Below are 14,659 nucleotides of genomic sequence, written 5' to 3' on the forward strand. Positions count from 1 at the left end.
TTTGCCATCACAGAAATAAATTGTTTAAAATATGAAAAATGCAATAAAGCTACCTATACATTTCAAATCAGATAAATAAAGCCTTGGTGAAAAACTGGCAGGTATTCAGTTGCTAAGAAACATGGTGCATCAATGTATAATTTACACTCACATGAGTATGCTCTTAGTCATTTAAAGACTTCAAATCTTCATCAAATCAAAACGTTGGTCAAAAGAATGTTATATTAATATTCAACTTATAGTCAAACACGATGCATACTAAAATGCAGTTTAATGTAATAGTAATACATGCTGTTCAGCATTCACCCTTCTCTCACAGTTGTTAAAGCCTAAATTGCTTTGTTTCTACTAATGAAAGTAATCTAGTTTTACACTGATGTTAATCACACCCTTGAGCCATGTGCTGATAGATTTACTGGCACATGGTCTGTGGCTCGGTGATCAATGTGAATGGAAGAGCAGGGGAGCAAATTGCTGGCTTACGAGTGGACGACCTTGTTTGACCAGAGAGTTCTGTCTGGTATTGAGCAAATTGGTGTGAGAAAAGGGCTTTGCTGTAATTCTTTACCGTTCTGCTATATTATTGGGAAAAATTAGTCTGACAAATGTGTTTAATTCAATGTATATAAACAGTATTGTCGCCTGGTAAAAGGGGTGGTTCTCTTTTCTACATATGAAAATTTGTGTTCAAAGTCATTTTAATATGGGCCGCTTTTGATGCTTTACACCTTTTATTGGTCATGTTTTATTTTGAGAATAAGATCCAGGATTTAGAATAAACGTTACTTGTAAAATGTTTTCTCTATTTAAGAACAATACCGAAGCGAAAGATGACCACCTATGTCAGATTGTATGTTTTCTTGCACAGTTGGATGTTTGACTCATAAAAATACGTGTTTGCATTAAACAAAACTGATTAGCAGAGGTCACAACAGAGGTCACAAATGCATTATAAGTAGCACAAGTGATGTAACATGATTACTTATGATGATACTTTTGATACATGATTATTTTTCAAGGAACTAAAATAACCCATTACTTTAAATTTTTAAGAAGAAAAAATCTACCTCAGCAGCATTTACACCAAACCTTACAATTCTATGTTTGGAATTTTTTGGAGGATTTGTTTATTCATCATTTTTCTTATTATATATAACATTTTATTCCACAATTTATTATTATCTATTAATATACAATTTTTTTTTCTCTGCCTGTTTTATATTATTGTTTTCGGAATTGTGGAGCGATGCAAAGTGATGTTCAAAATAACTAAAATCTCTCATTAAAATCTTTTTGCAAAATATCTGATTTAAATATGGCAAAAATATTCAACAAGAATTTTAATTGTATTATGATTAATAGTTATCTGCAATAATAATAATAATAATAATAATAATAATAATTAATGTTTCTTGATCATCAACATTTCATATGTGATATGACTAGGGCAATATGGTGGCGCAGTAGGTAGTGCTGTTGTCTCACAGCAAGAAGGTTGCTGGTTCGAGCCTCGGCGGGGTTAATTGGCTTTTCTGTGTGGAGTGTGCATGTTCTCCCTGTGTTTGCATGGGTTTCCTAGTCCAAAAACATTTGGTATAGGTGAACTGGGTAAGTAAAAATTGGCCGTAGTGTATGTGAGTGAATAAGTGTGTATGGATGTTTCCCAGTGATGGGTTGCAGCTGGAAGGGCATCCGCTGCTAAAAACATGTGCTGGATAAGTTGGTGGTTCATTCTGCTGTGGCGACCTCAGATTGATAAAGGGACTAAGCCGAAAAGAAAATGAGTGAATGAATGATAAGACTAATTAATTTCTAAAAGGCCATGTTACAAAATGTGTGAATAAAATTTTGTAAATAAATAAATAAATAAAAAATCTGAAGATTTAAAATATAATTAGCAGGCCCATAGCCAGGGTGGAGGGGGGTGTTCGGGTGATTCGAAAGACCCACCCCCCACTGACAAAGGTCCAGAACATGCCCCATAAGTTCATTTGTCAAATTTTGACTGCTATGCCACACTGTAAAACACAACAGTCAACTTCATCAAATGAAATGAGTATAGTTAACTCAAAATTTACTGAAAGTTAATTCTACTCATCTGAAAAGAGTTTTGAACTCAGTGTTGAAGGTAATGAGTTAATTATTACTTCAGCTTAAATGAAGTAAGTTCACAGTACTCATATAGATCAGTTTTTTAACTCAAATGATTTGTAGCAATAGGTTTTCTAAAATGGTTTGAGTTGCCTTAACTTATTGGATTTTACAGTACTCAGCTGATTTAAGCTCTCTTCATTTATTGGGTTTTACTGTGCTCAAATTGCTTCGTTTTCAAATGAATTAAGTTCACTGTACTCATTAGGATTAGTTTTTGAAGTTAAATCATTTGTTGCAATCAGTTTCCTCAAACAGTTTGAGATACCTTAACTTTTTGGGCTTTAAAGTGCATCATAAATTGTGGAACTAACCCATCGAAGACTTTAAGACTAAGCAGAAACTGATGTAAGTAAAGTCAACTACTGTGTTGTTGTTAAGATAAAACATTTTACAAGTAACTTTTAATTTAAATCTTGGACCTTATTCTTGAAAGAAAACATCAGAAATAAAAAAGCACCAAAAGTGGCCCATATTAAAGTTAATTTGAATACTAATTAGGCTTTTGTTGCTATCCATAAAATTTCAAATGAACTTTTTTGGGCTGAAAAAACTCGTGGAGCGCTACATATATTATGTTTTAAATGTTTGTCATTCAAATGGCCAGATTCTGACTTATGAAAGCTGAATGTGCAGTTTGTTATAAATGAAAATATAGGCTGCAATTTATTTTCTACTGATATGTGATGTAATAAATTTGTATTTTAAAAATAAGCTTTTTTCCATGTTTCTTAATTCTAAATCTAGGAAACATTTTTGTTACATCAAAATTGTTTTTGATGACCATCCGACAAGCTAATCCAGCAGAAAATAATGCTGAAAATGTCATTAAATTGAGCATTTAAACCTCATAATTACATACAAAATGAGGTGAATAACTGCAAAAAAAAAATAAAATAAAATAAATAAAAATAAATAAATAAATAAATAAATGAATGAATTAATGAATAAGGGCATCCGCTGTGTAAAAACTTGCTGGATAAGTTGGCGGTTCATTCCGCTGTGGCGACCCCGGATTAATAAAGGGACTAAGCCGACAAGAAAATGAATGAATGAATAATAATAATAATAATAATAATAAATCAGCTTTTTTGAGGAATAAGAACCCCTTTCACCAGGCTGGCTACAGGCCTGATCAGTCAACTGGGAAAGTATATGGTGATAAATTTTTACCACTTTTTTTGTCCCTTGCGTTAAAATGTGATTTAGTTTTAAATGTGGTCTTAGCTACAGTATCTAACATACAGTAGAGCTTCTTCAGTTTAATTTGAGCTTGAGTTGAATATACTGCTGGGTGTTTTCAAATGAACAGCCGCACCTGACAGAATCAATCCACCAAATGACTCTTAGCCGTTTTTAATTAATTCATTTCATATTCATCTCTCTAACCCCATTTATATCATAATGTTACCCCTCCTCTCAATACATTTTTTTTTTTAGATGATTACCATTTCCCAGCGCTTTAAGATTTTTCTTAGCTTTTCGTTGTCATGGTGACAGGTCTCTATGCTTGCATCTATAATTAAGACAATGAATTATTCTTGATATCAGTTTTATCTATCAACATCACCACAAGAGGTCGCCATCCAACCTGTGAATAACTGATGAAAACCGTGAGTTCAGTTTGTTTGCTCTTTAATATTTTTCCTAATTAATCAGATAACTTTACGTCTTCTGGCTCTGTAATATCATGATAGGCTATTATTTTTATATTTTACTTTTAATTTGGACTTCAACTACTTCATCAGGCTACGTCAACGTGCAAATTGCAAAGTTGCAAATTATCTACCTACGCACGGCTGTGACGTAAGCCTGTTAGCTGTTTTGAAGTTGCTATTTCGTTGTGTCTCGTCGTCTAAATCAAATTACAAGAAAGTGAAATTAAGAGTAAATTCAGATTATTAATCTTATTAACTGTGCCTGGGTCTGTACATGTAGCTACAGTTTACCCTCTCATACACGCGTCCCTTGTTCGTTGTTGAGTGATAAAGCATTTGTTTATTACATTAACGTTAAGTCTGTAACCTATGGAGAGCGTGAGACCGAACAAACTTAAAATCATATAGACATCATCATCATCATCATCAGTAAAATCGTTTCTATGGTTACAATAAAGAAAAAAAAAGTAAAATCATCCAACAGTTTGGGAGTTATTCCAGCTAAAAGTGCCACACGTGTTGTAAGTACACAATGCTTTAGAGGTAAAGTTGGTTTTATATAAGCACATTCAGACTTTCTCCTTAATAATATATTTTCATAAAAGTATAATTTGCTAACTCTATAGCGAAGTCATATTAGCGGCCAACGACTATCAAAGTACATTGTTCACAGTCAAATAAACAGTGTTAATGTTGTTTTCAAGTCATACTTGCCTGCTAATTCCGATCGAATATTCAAAGTGTCATGGTAAACAATATAAACTTCTAAATGAACGAATGTGCGAATAAAAAAAACAACTTTACCTCTATCACAATGCCACACACAAACACAGACACACCTCTGAACTGAACTGAACCTGAAGAGATCCAGCATCACAATGTAGCCTATATGGATTTAGGCTGAAGTGTGAGATGTTATTTAAATGTACAGTGAATTTTTTTAAAACGAAAATACTTTAACACATAATTATTTTACATTGAGCCTTATTAATATATCCTTCAGCATAACACAATCCTTTAGAAATCAGTTATGCTGGCTTTCCGCTTTGTTAATCTGTATGATTAACTATTATTTATGTTCAGTCATTATGACAGATTCTTATTACTATAAATGATCAACACAGTTTGTTCTGTATTAGATTTTTTTGTGGAAAATAGATCATGATACCTTGAAATCACTTTGAAATAATTTTCTATACAATTATTAATCGCTTCACTGTCGTCTTTGGTAAGTTTAATGGATCTTTTATTAATAAAAGTACTTCTCTACTTAGTACTACATTACAGTTTCCACAAACAATATGAAGCAACAACTCTTTTTTTATTACTAATAATAATATTAACAATCATAATAGTAACCCTTTATTTTAAGTAACAATTCACAGCATTTACTATACTGGCTTATTATCTGCCTGTTATTAAGAAATTACCTGTTCATTAGCACTTATAAAGTGTGACATTATTTTACATCCCTAATCCTATTCAATACCTAAACCCAACTATTACCTTACTTAATTTTAATAAGCAGCTAACTAGTAGTTTATTGAACTAAAGTTAAAGGTGTGTTGATGTTTTTATTCACAGTTTTTCTCTATTAGTTTGGCTCATTTCTTGAAACAGAAATTATATTCTCAAAACAACATGGACAAACCTCCAAACCACTTGGCAATTGTTCAAAATAGGATTGAATTTCTCATTAATTTCATCAAATTGCAAATGTTTGGTACATCTTTGCAAATGATTAACATAGATAGCCTACATTTATCTATTTATACATTTATATATAAAACATCTAAACATTTTGACTTGCAGTGCTTACACAATGCTAAAGGGACGAAGCATTTTGGGGGCACTGACTGTTTAAATGGAAATTTAGTTTTGACACATGAGTGAATTCTTTTGGGAAAGATATGAGCTTTTGCAAGTGAGCTATAGTGTTGTGCTAAACTGTAACACTGTTTTGCCAAATGATCTTAGAATTTTGAGAATGTAATTTCTGATTTAAGAAATGAGTCAAACCAATGGAAAAAAAACTGTAATAGCACTGTACAGTAAAACAAAGTGATAATAATAATAATAATAATAATAATAATAATAATAATAATAATAATAATAATAATTATTATTATTATTATTATTATTATTATTATTATTATTATTTGTATTATTGTTATCATTATTACTTTTGATTATTAATCAATAAATTAATATTATAAATGCTTCTTGATAATCAAAATTGCATATGATATAATATGATTAAATAATTTCTAAAGGAAATCATTTCTATTCATAATACAGAAAATGCTGCTTTGAATCACAGGAGTAAATTGTTTCTTTTAAATATGAAATATAATTGCAAATGTACATTCTATTAGTGTGTGTGTGTGTGTGTGTGTGTGTGTGTGTGTGTGTGTGTGTGTGTGTGTGTGTGTGTGTGTGTGTTTGCGTGTTGTCAAATAAATGCAGCATATGAAAATGTTTAGCATGTAGGTCTATTCTACTCTGTGGAAGTATTTATTATTTATTTGGCCTTAAGTAATTAATTTTATTTGTTTTTTTAATTTATTGATAAGTAGTATTAATAATGTAATAATGTTACATTAAAATTCATTGAATCTGCTGTCTGATTCTTTACCGTGTTGCACACATCTTCAGAAACCTCTTTAAACTTAAGTTTTCAAAAATGGTCAGTAATCATCCTCTTTTCTACACATGGTAACAATGTCAGTCACAGGCCTCTTGTAATGTTACGGAACATAATCATTTATCATTGTTGAAAATACAATTTAACTGCTGTCTGCAAACCTATACTTATTTTGATGATTTCATGCAGTCATCAGGCTTCATCATTTCTGTGTTTCTTGTGATAAAACCAGAAGAAGATTGAAAACGGAGAGACAATACCCTCTGGTGGTGCTGATGGAGGTACGGTTTTGTGACTTGATAGTTTTCATTGGAAAAGCACTTGTATGTAAAAAAAACAAACAAACAAACAAAAAAAGTAGTAATGAAGACATTTATTTTACATTGGAAACTGTTCTGTTCAATTAAATTACTACTGATTACTGAACAAAAGGATTGAACAGAAGGGAGAAGGATTATTTCTTTTATTTGTGCATTTTTATTTGATGATTTTATTTATAAATATTATATTCACATATTCGTAATATTAACTTTTCTTTGACAGTCTCCCTTTTATACACTATTAAAAAAAATAGTAAATTTACAGGTTTCGTATTTTATTGTTGCATGATGGGAATTTTATATTTTCTGTAAATTTTTGATGTTGAAAATTCAACACAGCAGATTAACAAAATAATTTTATTGGCATATAGTCATTTGAGACAATGTATTGTTTAAGAAGTATTATAGAGAGAACTAAATCTAAAAAATACCAGAAAATGCACTGGCAGTTTATTACCAGGTTTTGTTGTAATTTACAACACAAACACATACTGAACTACATGCTACAGCATACAGTAAAACATAAGACAGATGCAATCAAGTGCCATGCAATAAAACATTGTAATAATGTTTATTTTATACAGTTTAATCCATAGTGGGTTTTAATTTTTCCATAATTTACAGAATACATTAATAAAATGTCATTCAGCATTGCACTCGAAAAATTGCATTTGCTACTTGTTCAAACTACTCATTTAAAATATAAAGCTGAGACAACACAATTTTTTGTGGAACCCAGTATTTATTTTATGGTGTAATATGGCAAAAAAATAAGTTTTGGCATATTTTATTAAAAGGATTTTTTAATGACAGTAAAAATGTATTTAAGGATTGCAGTTCCCATTATACTTATTAATTGTTATTTTGAATCTTTATATTTTGCCTCAATCCTTCAAACTGCAAAGATTTATCCCCTTGAATTAAAAAAAAAGTTAAAAATACAATATTCCTGTTACACTGAATCAGGTTTTGTTAAAAAAAGAGATAATATTTCATATTTTTGTGTTAGTTTTTGTGTTTTATTAATAATATTATAAGAGTAAATGAAGATGCTGGAATATATTAATCATTTAATTATACTGTACTCCCTGCTTTGCTTGCCTTCATTTCTGAATATTTTCTTTTACAAATTTAAATGGCATAATTATACTATTATCTCTGGTGGAGAATTCCCTGGATGATCTGTCTTAAACTCGTGACATTGGGAGTAGGAAGTCTCTGTGCTGAAATTGTGTTATGCTATTATTTGACAGTTGCAATCCTTAAAATGTTTCTCATAGGGCTGCACAATTTATTGTTTCAGCATCAATATCGCAATGTGACCATTGGCAATAGTCACATAGTAGGATCTGCAATAGTAAGTCTGGATTATAATTGGTTATTTTGCAAGTATTTTTGTGACCTGTGATTGTATAAGGATATTAAAAGCATTATGCTGAAATTGTATTTTTGTAACTTTAATATCGATTAGACTTCTTGGAAGACAATAAAATACTTTTTATTTAATACTGTGCATTTGCTGATGCACTCCCCTACAGAATCATCCTAATCTATCTAAAAATATGATTTCTTTCTAATAAGATATGTTTAAGTCATCTGTTAAAATTTTATATTGCAATGTATATCGCAGAAAAACAAAATGTTGCATTGTTAGATTTTTCCAATATCGTGCAGCCTAGTCCCTCATGTCCTGTCTAGAGATGCTGTAGGGTCTTTGTTAATGGACATCCATAATTAATCAACAAAACAAAGAAAATATGCAAAAAGTAGTTCTCAAAAATAGTATTTATTAAATCCAAAACATATTTGTCAGTGCTAAATGTTGCTCAGTTATATAAAAAAGTAATAATATGCTAAACAGTTTTTCTTGAAACAGACCAATAGTAAGCTTAATTTTTTTAATACAGCAATTGCATTTGACCATATTTTATTCAGATGTTGATTGGGGGAAAAAAATATATATATAACAGCATTTTTTTCCTCCCAGATTATTGATTCCCAGTTCAGCATTAGGTGAAAGGACAGGTGATATAATGTATTAAGAACAATAAACTCACTTTGCTGTAACAGCAGAAGGTCTTGAGGGTACTTTTTGAAAAATTACCTTTAATAAAGTACATATTCGGGACAAAGGTCGAATAATCAATTCATTACTTAAGAAAAATCTGTCTTTTTAATATAATTTTGCTGATGTTCAACCATCAGAAAAAATAAATAAATAAAAAAATAAAAACATTAAAATATATATAATGCAAAATAATTAGCTCCTGTCATTTTTTTTTAAATATTCCCCAAGACATTCAACAGAGCAAGGGATTTTTTTCCCACAGTGTTTACTTTTGTATTTTTCCTTCTAGAGAAGAATTCTATACATTTATTTTGGAATTAAAGCAGTTTTAATTTATTCATGTATTTTTTAAGGTCAACAACATTTTTGTTAATAAAAATTCACAGATTTGCTGCAAAAAAAATGTCAAAGTCTGAGCCATCAAATGACAGTTTGGAATATAATTTTGTTGATATTTTGACAGTTTATTTTTAGAAAAGGTAATTGAAACATGAAAGCAGACTTTTTAATCAAATGTAGTGTGCTTTTATGTATATAAAATCAGTTTTCTGAAATCAAATTTGATGCAGTCACTTCACAAGATAAAGTAGTTTGTCTTGTGAAAAGTAACTAAAAAGCACAATGCGTTCAATTCTTAGCAGAGTATTACACTTAAATCTCCAACAAACACATTCTAAAAACACTGTAAAGGAATAAAAGAGATCTTTATTTGCATGGCGTGCCCTAACTGTGCATGTCATCCATTCACGCCAATCACACACAAACGCATATTTTATTCATGAGTTTATTTATAAGCATTATCCATGCTTGAATTATTATGAACAAGTATGAAAAGCCTAAACCAATAGTGTTCTTAGAAAACTCTTATACATACCCTGGGGCTGCAACAGATACAAAACCTGATATTCCGGCTGCTCGGTTTTTATGGAGCTAATACATGCTACTACACTTTCAGGAAACTTTACCTATTCACTTTTTGCATACGAACCAGAACTTGTCTTATCTGACAAAATCCATTGGATTCTGGTTTTCTCTAACAGTATGTCAAATTGTAGAACATTTTTTTATTATTTTAACTGTGGAATATCCCATGCTGTAAAAAATGAATAGAATAGTAATAATAATAGCATTAAACTCAGCTTTAGAGCCGTAAATGTATGTTGAATCAAATTAATCTCACATTATCTTACATTACATTAATCAGATCATTCAAAAAATGTAGTTGAAACATGGTTAACTCATTTTAATGAGTTAAATTAGCATACATTTCCTTAGCTTACAGTGCAGTTGTATAACACAAGAATACATATTCAGCTGTAAATAGAGTTTTTATTTTTTTTGTAAACATGTAAATACACATAAAAAGCCTTCAGCAAAGGCGTTCACACTAATAATTATAGAAATGATCAAAGGATATAGACCCAGATGGACTGGCAGGGAGTATCGGGCACATGCCCTTATCAGTTCTCCGTCCAACGAATACTAAATGGATAGCTGGGCTGGAAAAGTGATAAGGAGACGTGTTCGACTGAAATCAAATTCTCACCCTGATGGAAGAATCCGCTGTGTGTTTTGTATGTCCAACTATCCACAGTGAGACATGTAGACATCCAAAATAATGGCATCAGAAGAATGTCAATGTCCAAATGGCTCATCTCCGACAAACGAAATAAACAGATATTTCATAAAACCTCCAACCTGGGGAGTATCCAGAAAATACTCTCTCAGAGAAAGTTTTTAGACACACCTCATTGATGAGTTTTATGTCACCTTAGACCAACCCCACTGCACTTTTTCCAAGCTCTAATTGGCCCACAAGCGGGATTCCGATTTCTGTCTCATCAGAAATTCAGCCAATGGGATAAGGAAGGAGTGCATGGGCGGACAGATTGGGGAAAAGGTGCTGTTCACACAGGTGTGGTTCAGCTGTACATTCCAGCACACACATACCTGTCAGCTTAGACTTCATCTCCATGCCCTGAAGAGACAGCCTGACTCTCAGTTAGAGCCCTACTTAGGATTCTTCACACCACGTTCCTCTCTTTAGTTATAATTGTTTTTCCCACATGTAATCAAAAACATTTTTCGTTCAAAATTCAAAGTATTGTTTGGTTTGATTTAGGATACCTTTATGTCATTAAAATGAAATAAAACAATGCAGATTTAGATCTAAATTAACCCAGCAAATAACGCAAAAACCATGTAAATGTGTTTAAATGCAGTCTCTGTGTTTGTTTTAATCTAGTGTTTGACTGATGTAGTGAGTAGATAACCTGAGATAATGCAACAATTGAGATGTCAATCTATTTTTTTTTTTATTATATATGACTCATAAAAAGGCCCCACAGATAAACATAGCTTGTTCAATTGCTGTTTTTTTCATGTAACTTTTTGTTTTCTTTCATTTGGTTTCTTTTCTTTATTTTTCCTTGCATAAAGCTAATTGTAAACAAGAAAATGTTTCATTTATCTCTGCATCCAGACACATGATATTTTAGAATATAAACACAGTTATTAAATAAAAGTGACAAAAAAAAAGCAAAAATCTCATGCATGCAGCATAATGATATCATCTGATTAATATTCAATTACCCATGTGAGGAAACTTACATAAAATTTGCAGTAACCAATTTTTTAAAATATGATACGCAATAACTTTTCACTTTGTTGTGGGCTGCAGGCTTTAAACATTTATTTAATCTGCATAATAACTGGCTGTTTAAATTATTTCTGCGTCAAACAAGCATGTCTGCAACTTTTGCGAAGCATCAAATCACAGGCATATTAGCTGTCAAAACATGTAAATGACTGCATAAATTATTATTCTAAAAAAAAAAAACTGTTGATTATTGTGCGTGTCTATTATTATACACAAATTGTACTAGAGCTGGTACCTTTAAAATAGTATGTGTTTGTATCTAAAAAGTCCATATTAATGTTTTCTTTAAACTCCCTGGCGTTATTGTACTTTTATTTTCAAAGCTTTATTTATATACATTCTAAAACTTAAATTTAGATTATATTTACATTTAACTTACAGTATATACAATTTTAAACCCTTTTACTATTTTCCCAAGTGTACATAACCTATAGGCACTACAGTACAAGTACTACTGTAAGAAATTATAGCATTCTGTACTTTCAGTATTAACTTTGCTTGAAATGACCCGATCTAATCCTGTTTGCATGAAATAAGCCTGCTTCCGAGCAGTTGTGAGCTACTCTCTGATGAATTTTGAAGAACAAAACAATCCTGGATTGTGTCAAATCATCAATTACAAAATTCAGCTAATCGAGTAATCCACTTACGAAGAACGGACCTGAAAAATCAACTCAAAACAAAACAAAAACTTTGTGAACAATGTTTTAGGTGCAGTAGTCATATAAGTGGAACAATTGACTCTGGTCTTTTGAACTATTACAAAATAATGCACACCCAAGGTGTAACAGCCACCTAAGGCTGTGTACTATAAAAAAAAAATATTTGTTGACTTTACTTAAAAAGTGAGGTAACCTGTTGCATTAACATTTTTAAGTAAATCAACTACATGCATATTTAAATAATAATTTAAATCAACTTAACAGTTTCAAGTTACAATGGTTTACTCACTTTCTTAAGTAAAGTCAATTAATTGCTTTAAAGCAACAGGTAAAAGTAAACCAAATAATCACTCTTTACACTGTGAAATAACTGAAATCCTTTAGTCCAGTGATATATAACTGTAATGACCTGCCTGAAACTACATTAGCTGCGTGCTTTTCTGAAAATAATTTCACACCTTTAAAATGTTCATCTGTCCAATCAGAATTGAGCATTCCAAAGCCCTGTACAAACAGATTTTTTTTTTTTTTGTATTTATTTGTTTATTTGGCAGGGACAGTGAACATTAGTTAGCATTTCTGCAAATGCACCAGAATTAGCCAGAAGGCTATTTTTCATCTGTTGTCCCTGAACAACTTAAAAATAAAAAACTATACAAGAATTATACAATCAATTAAACATAGTTAAAAAGTACTATAGAGAAAGTTATGAAGATGTTAATAAAAATGGATATTTACAAATTAAACTAAAACACCATCATTTTGTTATAGAGATATAAATCGTTGACACACATTTACTGTAAACACAAATCATTAAGATGGTAGGCACAAATGTAAACATTCTTGGTTCATTTTAAAAGGAATGATGACACGTCTAATTCTATATAAACCAGATTTTTCAATGTTTTTTTAATATATTAAAGGAGGTTATATCTCTGATGCTGTCAGGGACTGAATTCCACTCCTGTGCAGCTGTTACTGAATAGACACTCTGACCAAAGGTACTTTTCCTGAATGAGACAATACAGTCTCCTCGGGCTGCCCCTCGTGTTGCTCTGTGTGTGGTGTTTTCCTGACGTTTACAAACTTACTGAGAGGTGGGGATGACAGACCATGAAGGATTTTATACATCAGACAAATGTTTGAGTACCTAAAGACATTTCCCCAGCTTAACAATATATGTTTTTGTAAAATGCTCCAATGATGATGATGTCTTAGAGACTTTTTACCCAGTATTTTAATTGTCTGTCTGTAAAGTGACTCTATGGGTTTTAGTTTTGATTTGTTTGCCTGTGTCCAGGTTGTTAGACAGTAGGTTATATGTGAAAAATCATTAAATGCATGAATATTTTAGCTGCCTGCAGTGATAAATGTGACCTTATGAACCGGAAATTAGATATAATAAATTTAACACGGTTACATACCTTTTTAATTTGTGATTTAAACATTAATTTGGAGTCAATTTGGACCCCAAAATATTTAAAATTAGATACAATTTGCAATTTGTAAATTTATAATAAAAATATGCAGTATTAGAGAATTAACATGTTTGATAAACAATACATACAGCACATCGATTTGGGACACTGAATCAGGACATCTTCATTTTTTGTGCATCAAAACTTCAGGAGACTTGCAGAAAGGTTTGATGATTTTAGATTGCTTAGATCCCAAGTCACAGAAGGCTTCTTGAATAATTATAGCATGTGGTACTGTGAGGTTATCTGTGACACGGATGGTTCCTATACAGTAACAATGAGTGTTCTCTTCCTTGTTCCCTGCAATGCCCGTCACATGCATTTGCTGCTGTTGTGAGCAGGCTGCCAGTTTCTGTTTGTGTCTCTGTGCGTGTTTAGCCCTGTTTGTTCACAGGCTTCCAGAGAAAAAGCCGAACCTAAAGATCCAGCTGGTGGTGGAATGTTAAATATAGGTTACGCTGAGACATCCAGCACTACAGTATACATACTCCATAGATACACTACAATCCAGTGAATATGTGTAAACCATGCACAGTGACTCTGCATTGACCTGGGGTACATTTTCCAATCAATGACGTAACTCGCGGCTAAACTATCATACACGGTGCATTGTTTGGGAAAAAGACGATGTAGTGATGAGTGTTTCCCAAAACCCGTAGTTTCTCTGTTGCAGATCCATCGTTTGAACCACGTTAGTTATAACGTAAAACTTGCATATTGATGCTCTAAACGTGGGGGGGATTTGGGGGGTAACAACTACTAAAGAGAAGAACCCCATAATTTCTTTATGAAAATTATATTGTTTTACACGCACACAATTTTGTAAAATTGTATGTTTCCTTTTCAAATATTATTGAAAATATTCCATATGCTATCATAAAACATAAAATCACTTACAGATGCTAACGCATATTCTAATATCAAATATAAATCATATAAATAAAAAAATAAAAAAATAAATAATGAGGCTATTTATTAAGAAATTAAATTTAATATTTATTAGGAAATGAAAAAAAAAT

General features: G+C 31.3%; 1 non-coding gene across 1 annotated transcript; it reads right to left on the reverse strand.

Moving 5' to 3' along the window:
* Positions 1 to 10,283: 10,283 nt before the first annotated feature.
* On the reverse strand, positions 10,284 to 10,370 carry dre-mir-184-1 (microRNA 184). Its single transcript, NR_030101.1, has one exon. It is a non-coding gene; the product is annotated as a microRNA 184 (primary transcript).
* Between the last annotated feature and the right edge of the window lie 4,289 nt (positions 10,371 to 14,659).

The sequence above is a fragment of the Danio rerio genome, chromosome 18, assembly GCF_049306965.1.
Source record: "Danio rerio strain Tuebingen ecotype United States chromosome 18, GRCz12tu, whole genome shotgun sequence".
Taxonomy (NCBI): Eukaryota; Metazoa; Chordata; class Actinopteri; order Cypriniformes; family Danionidae; genus Danio; species Danio rerio.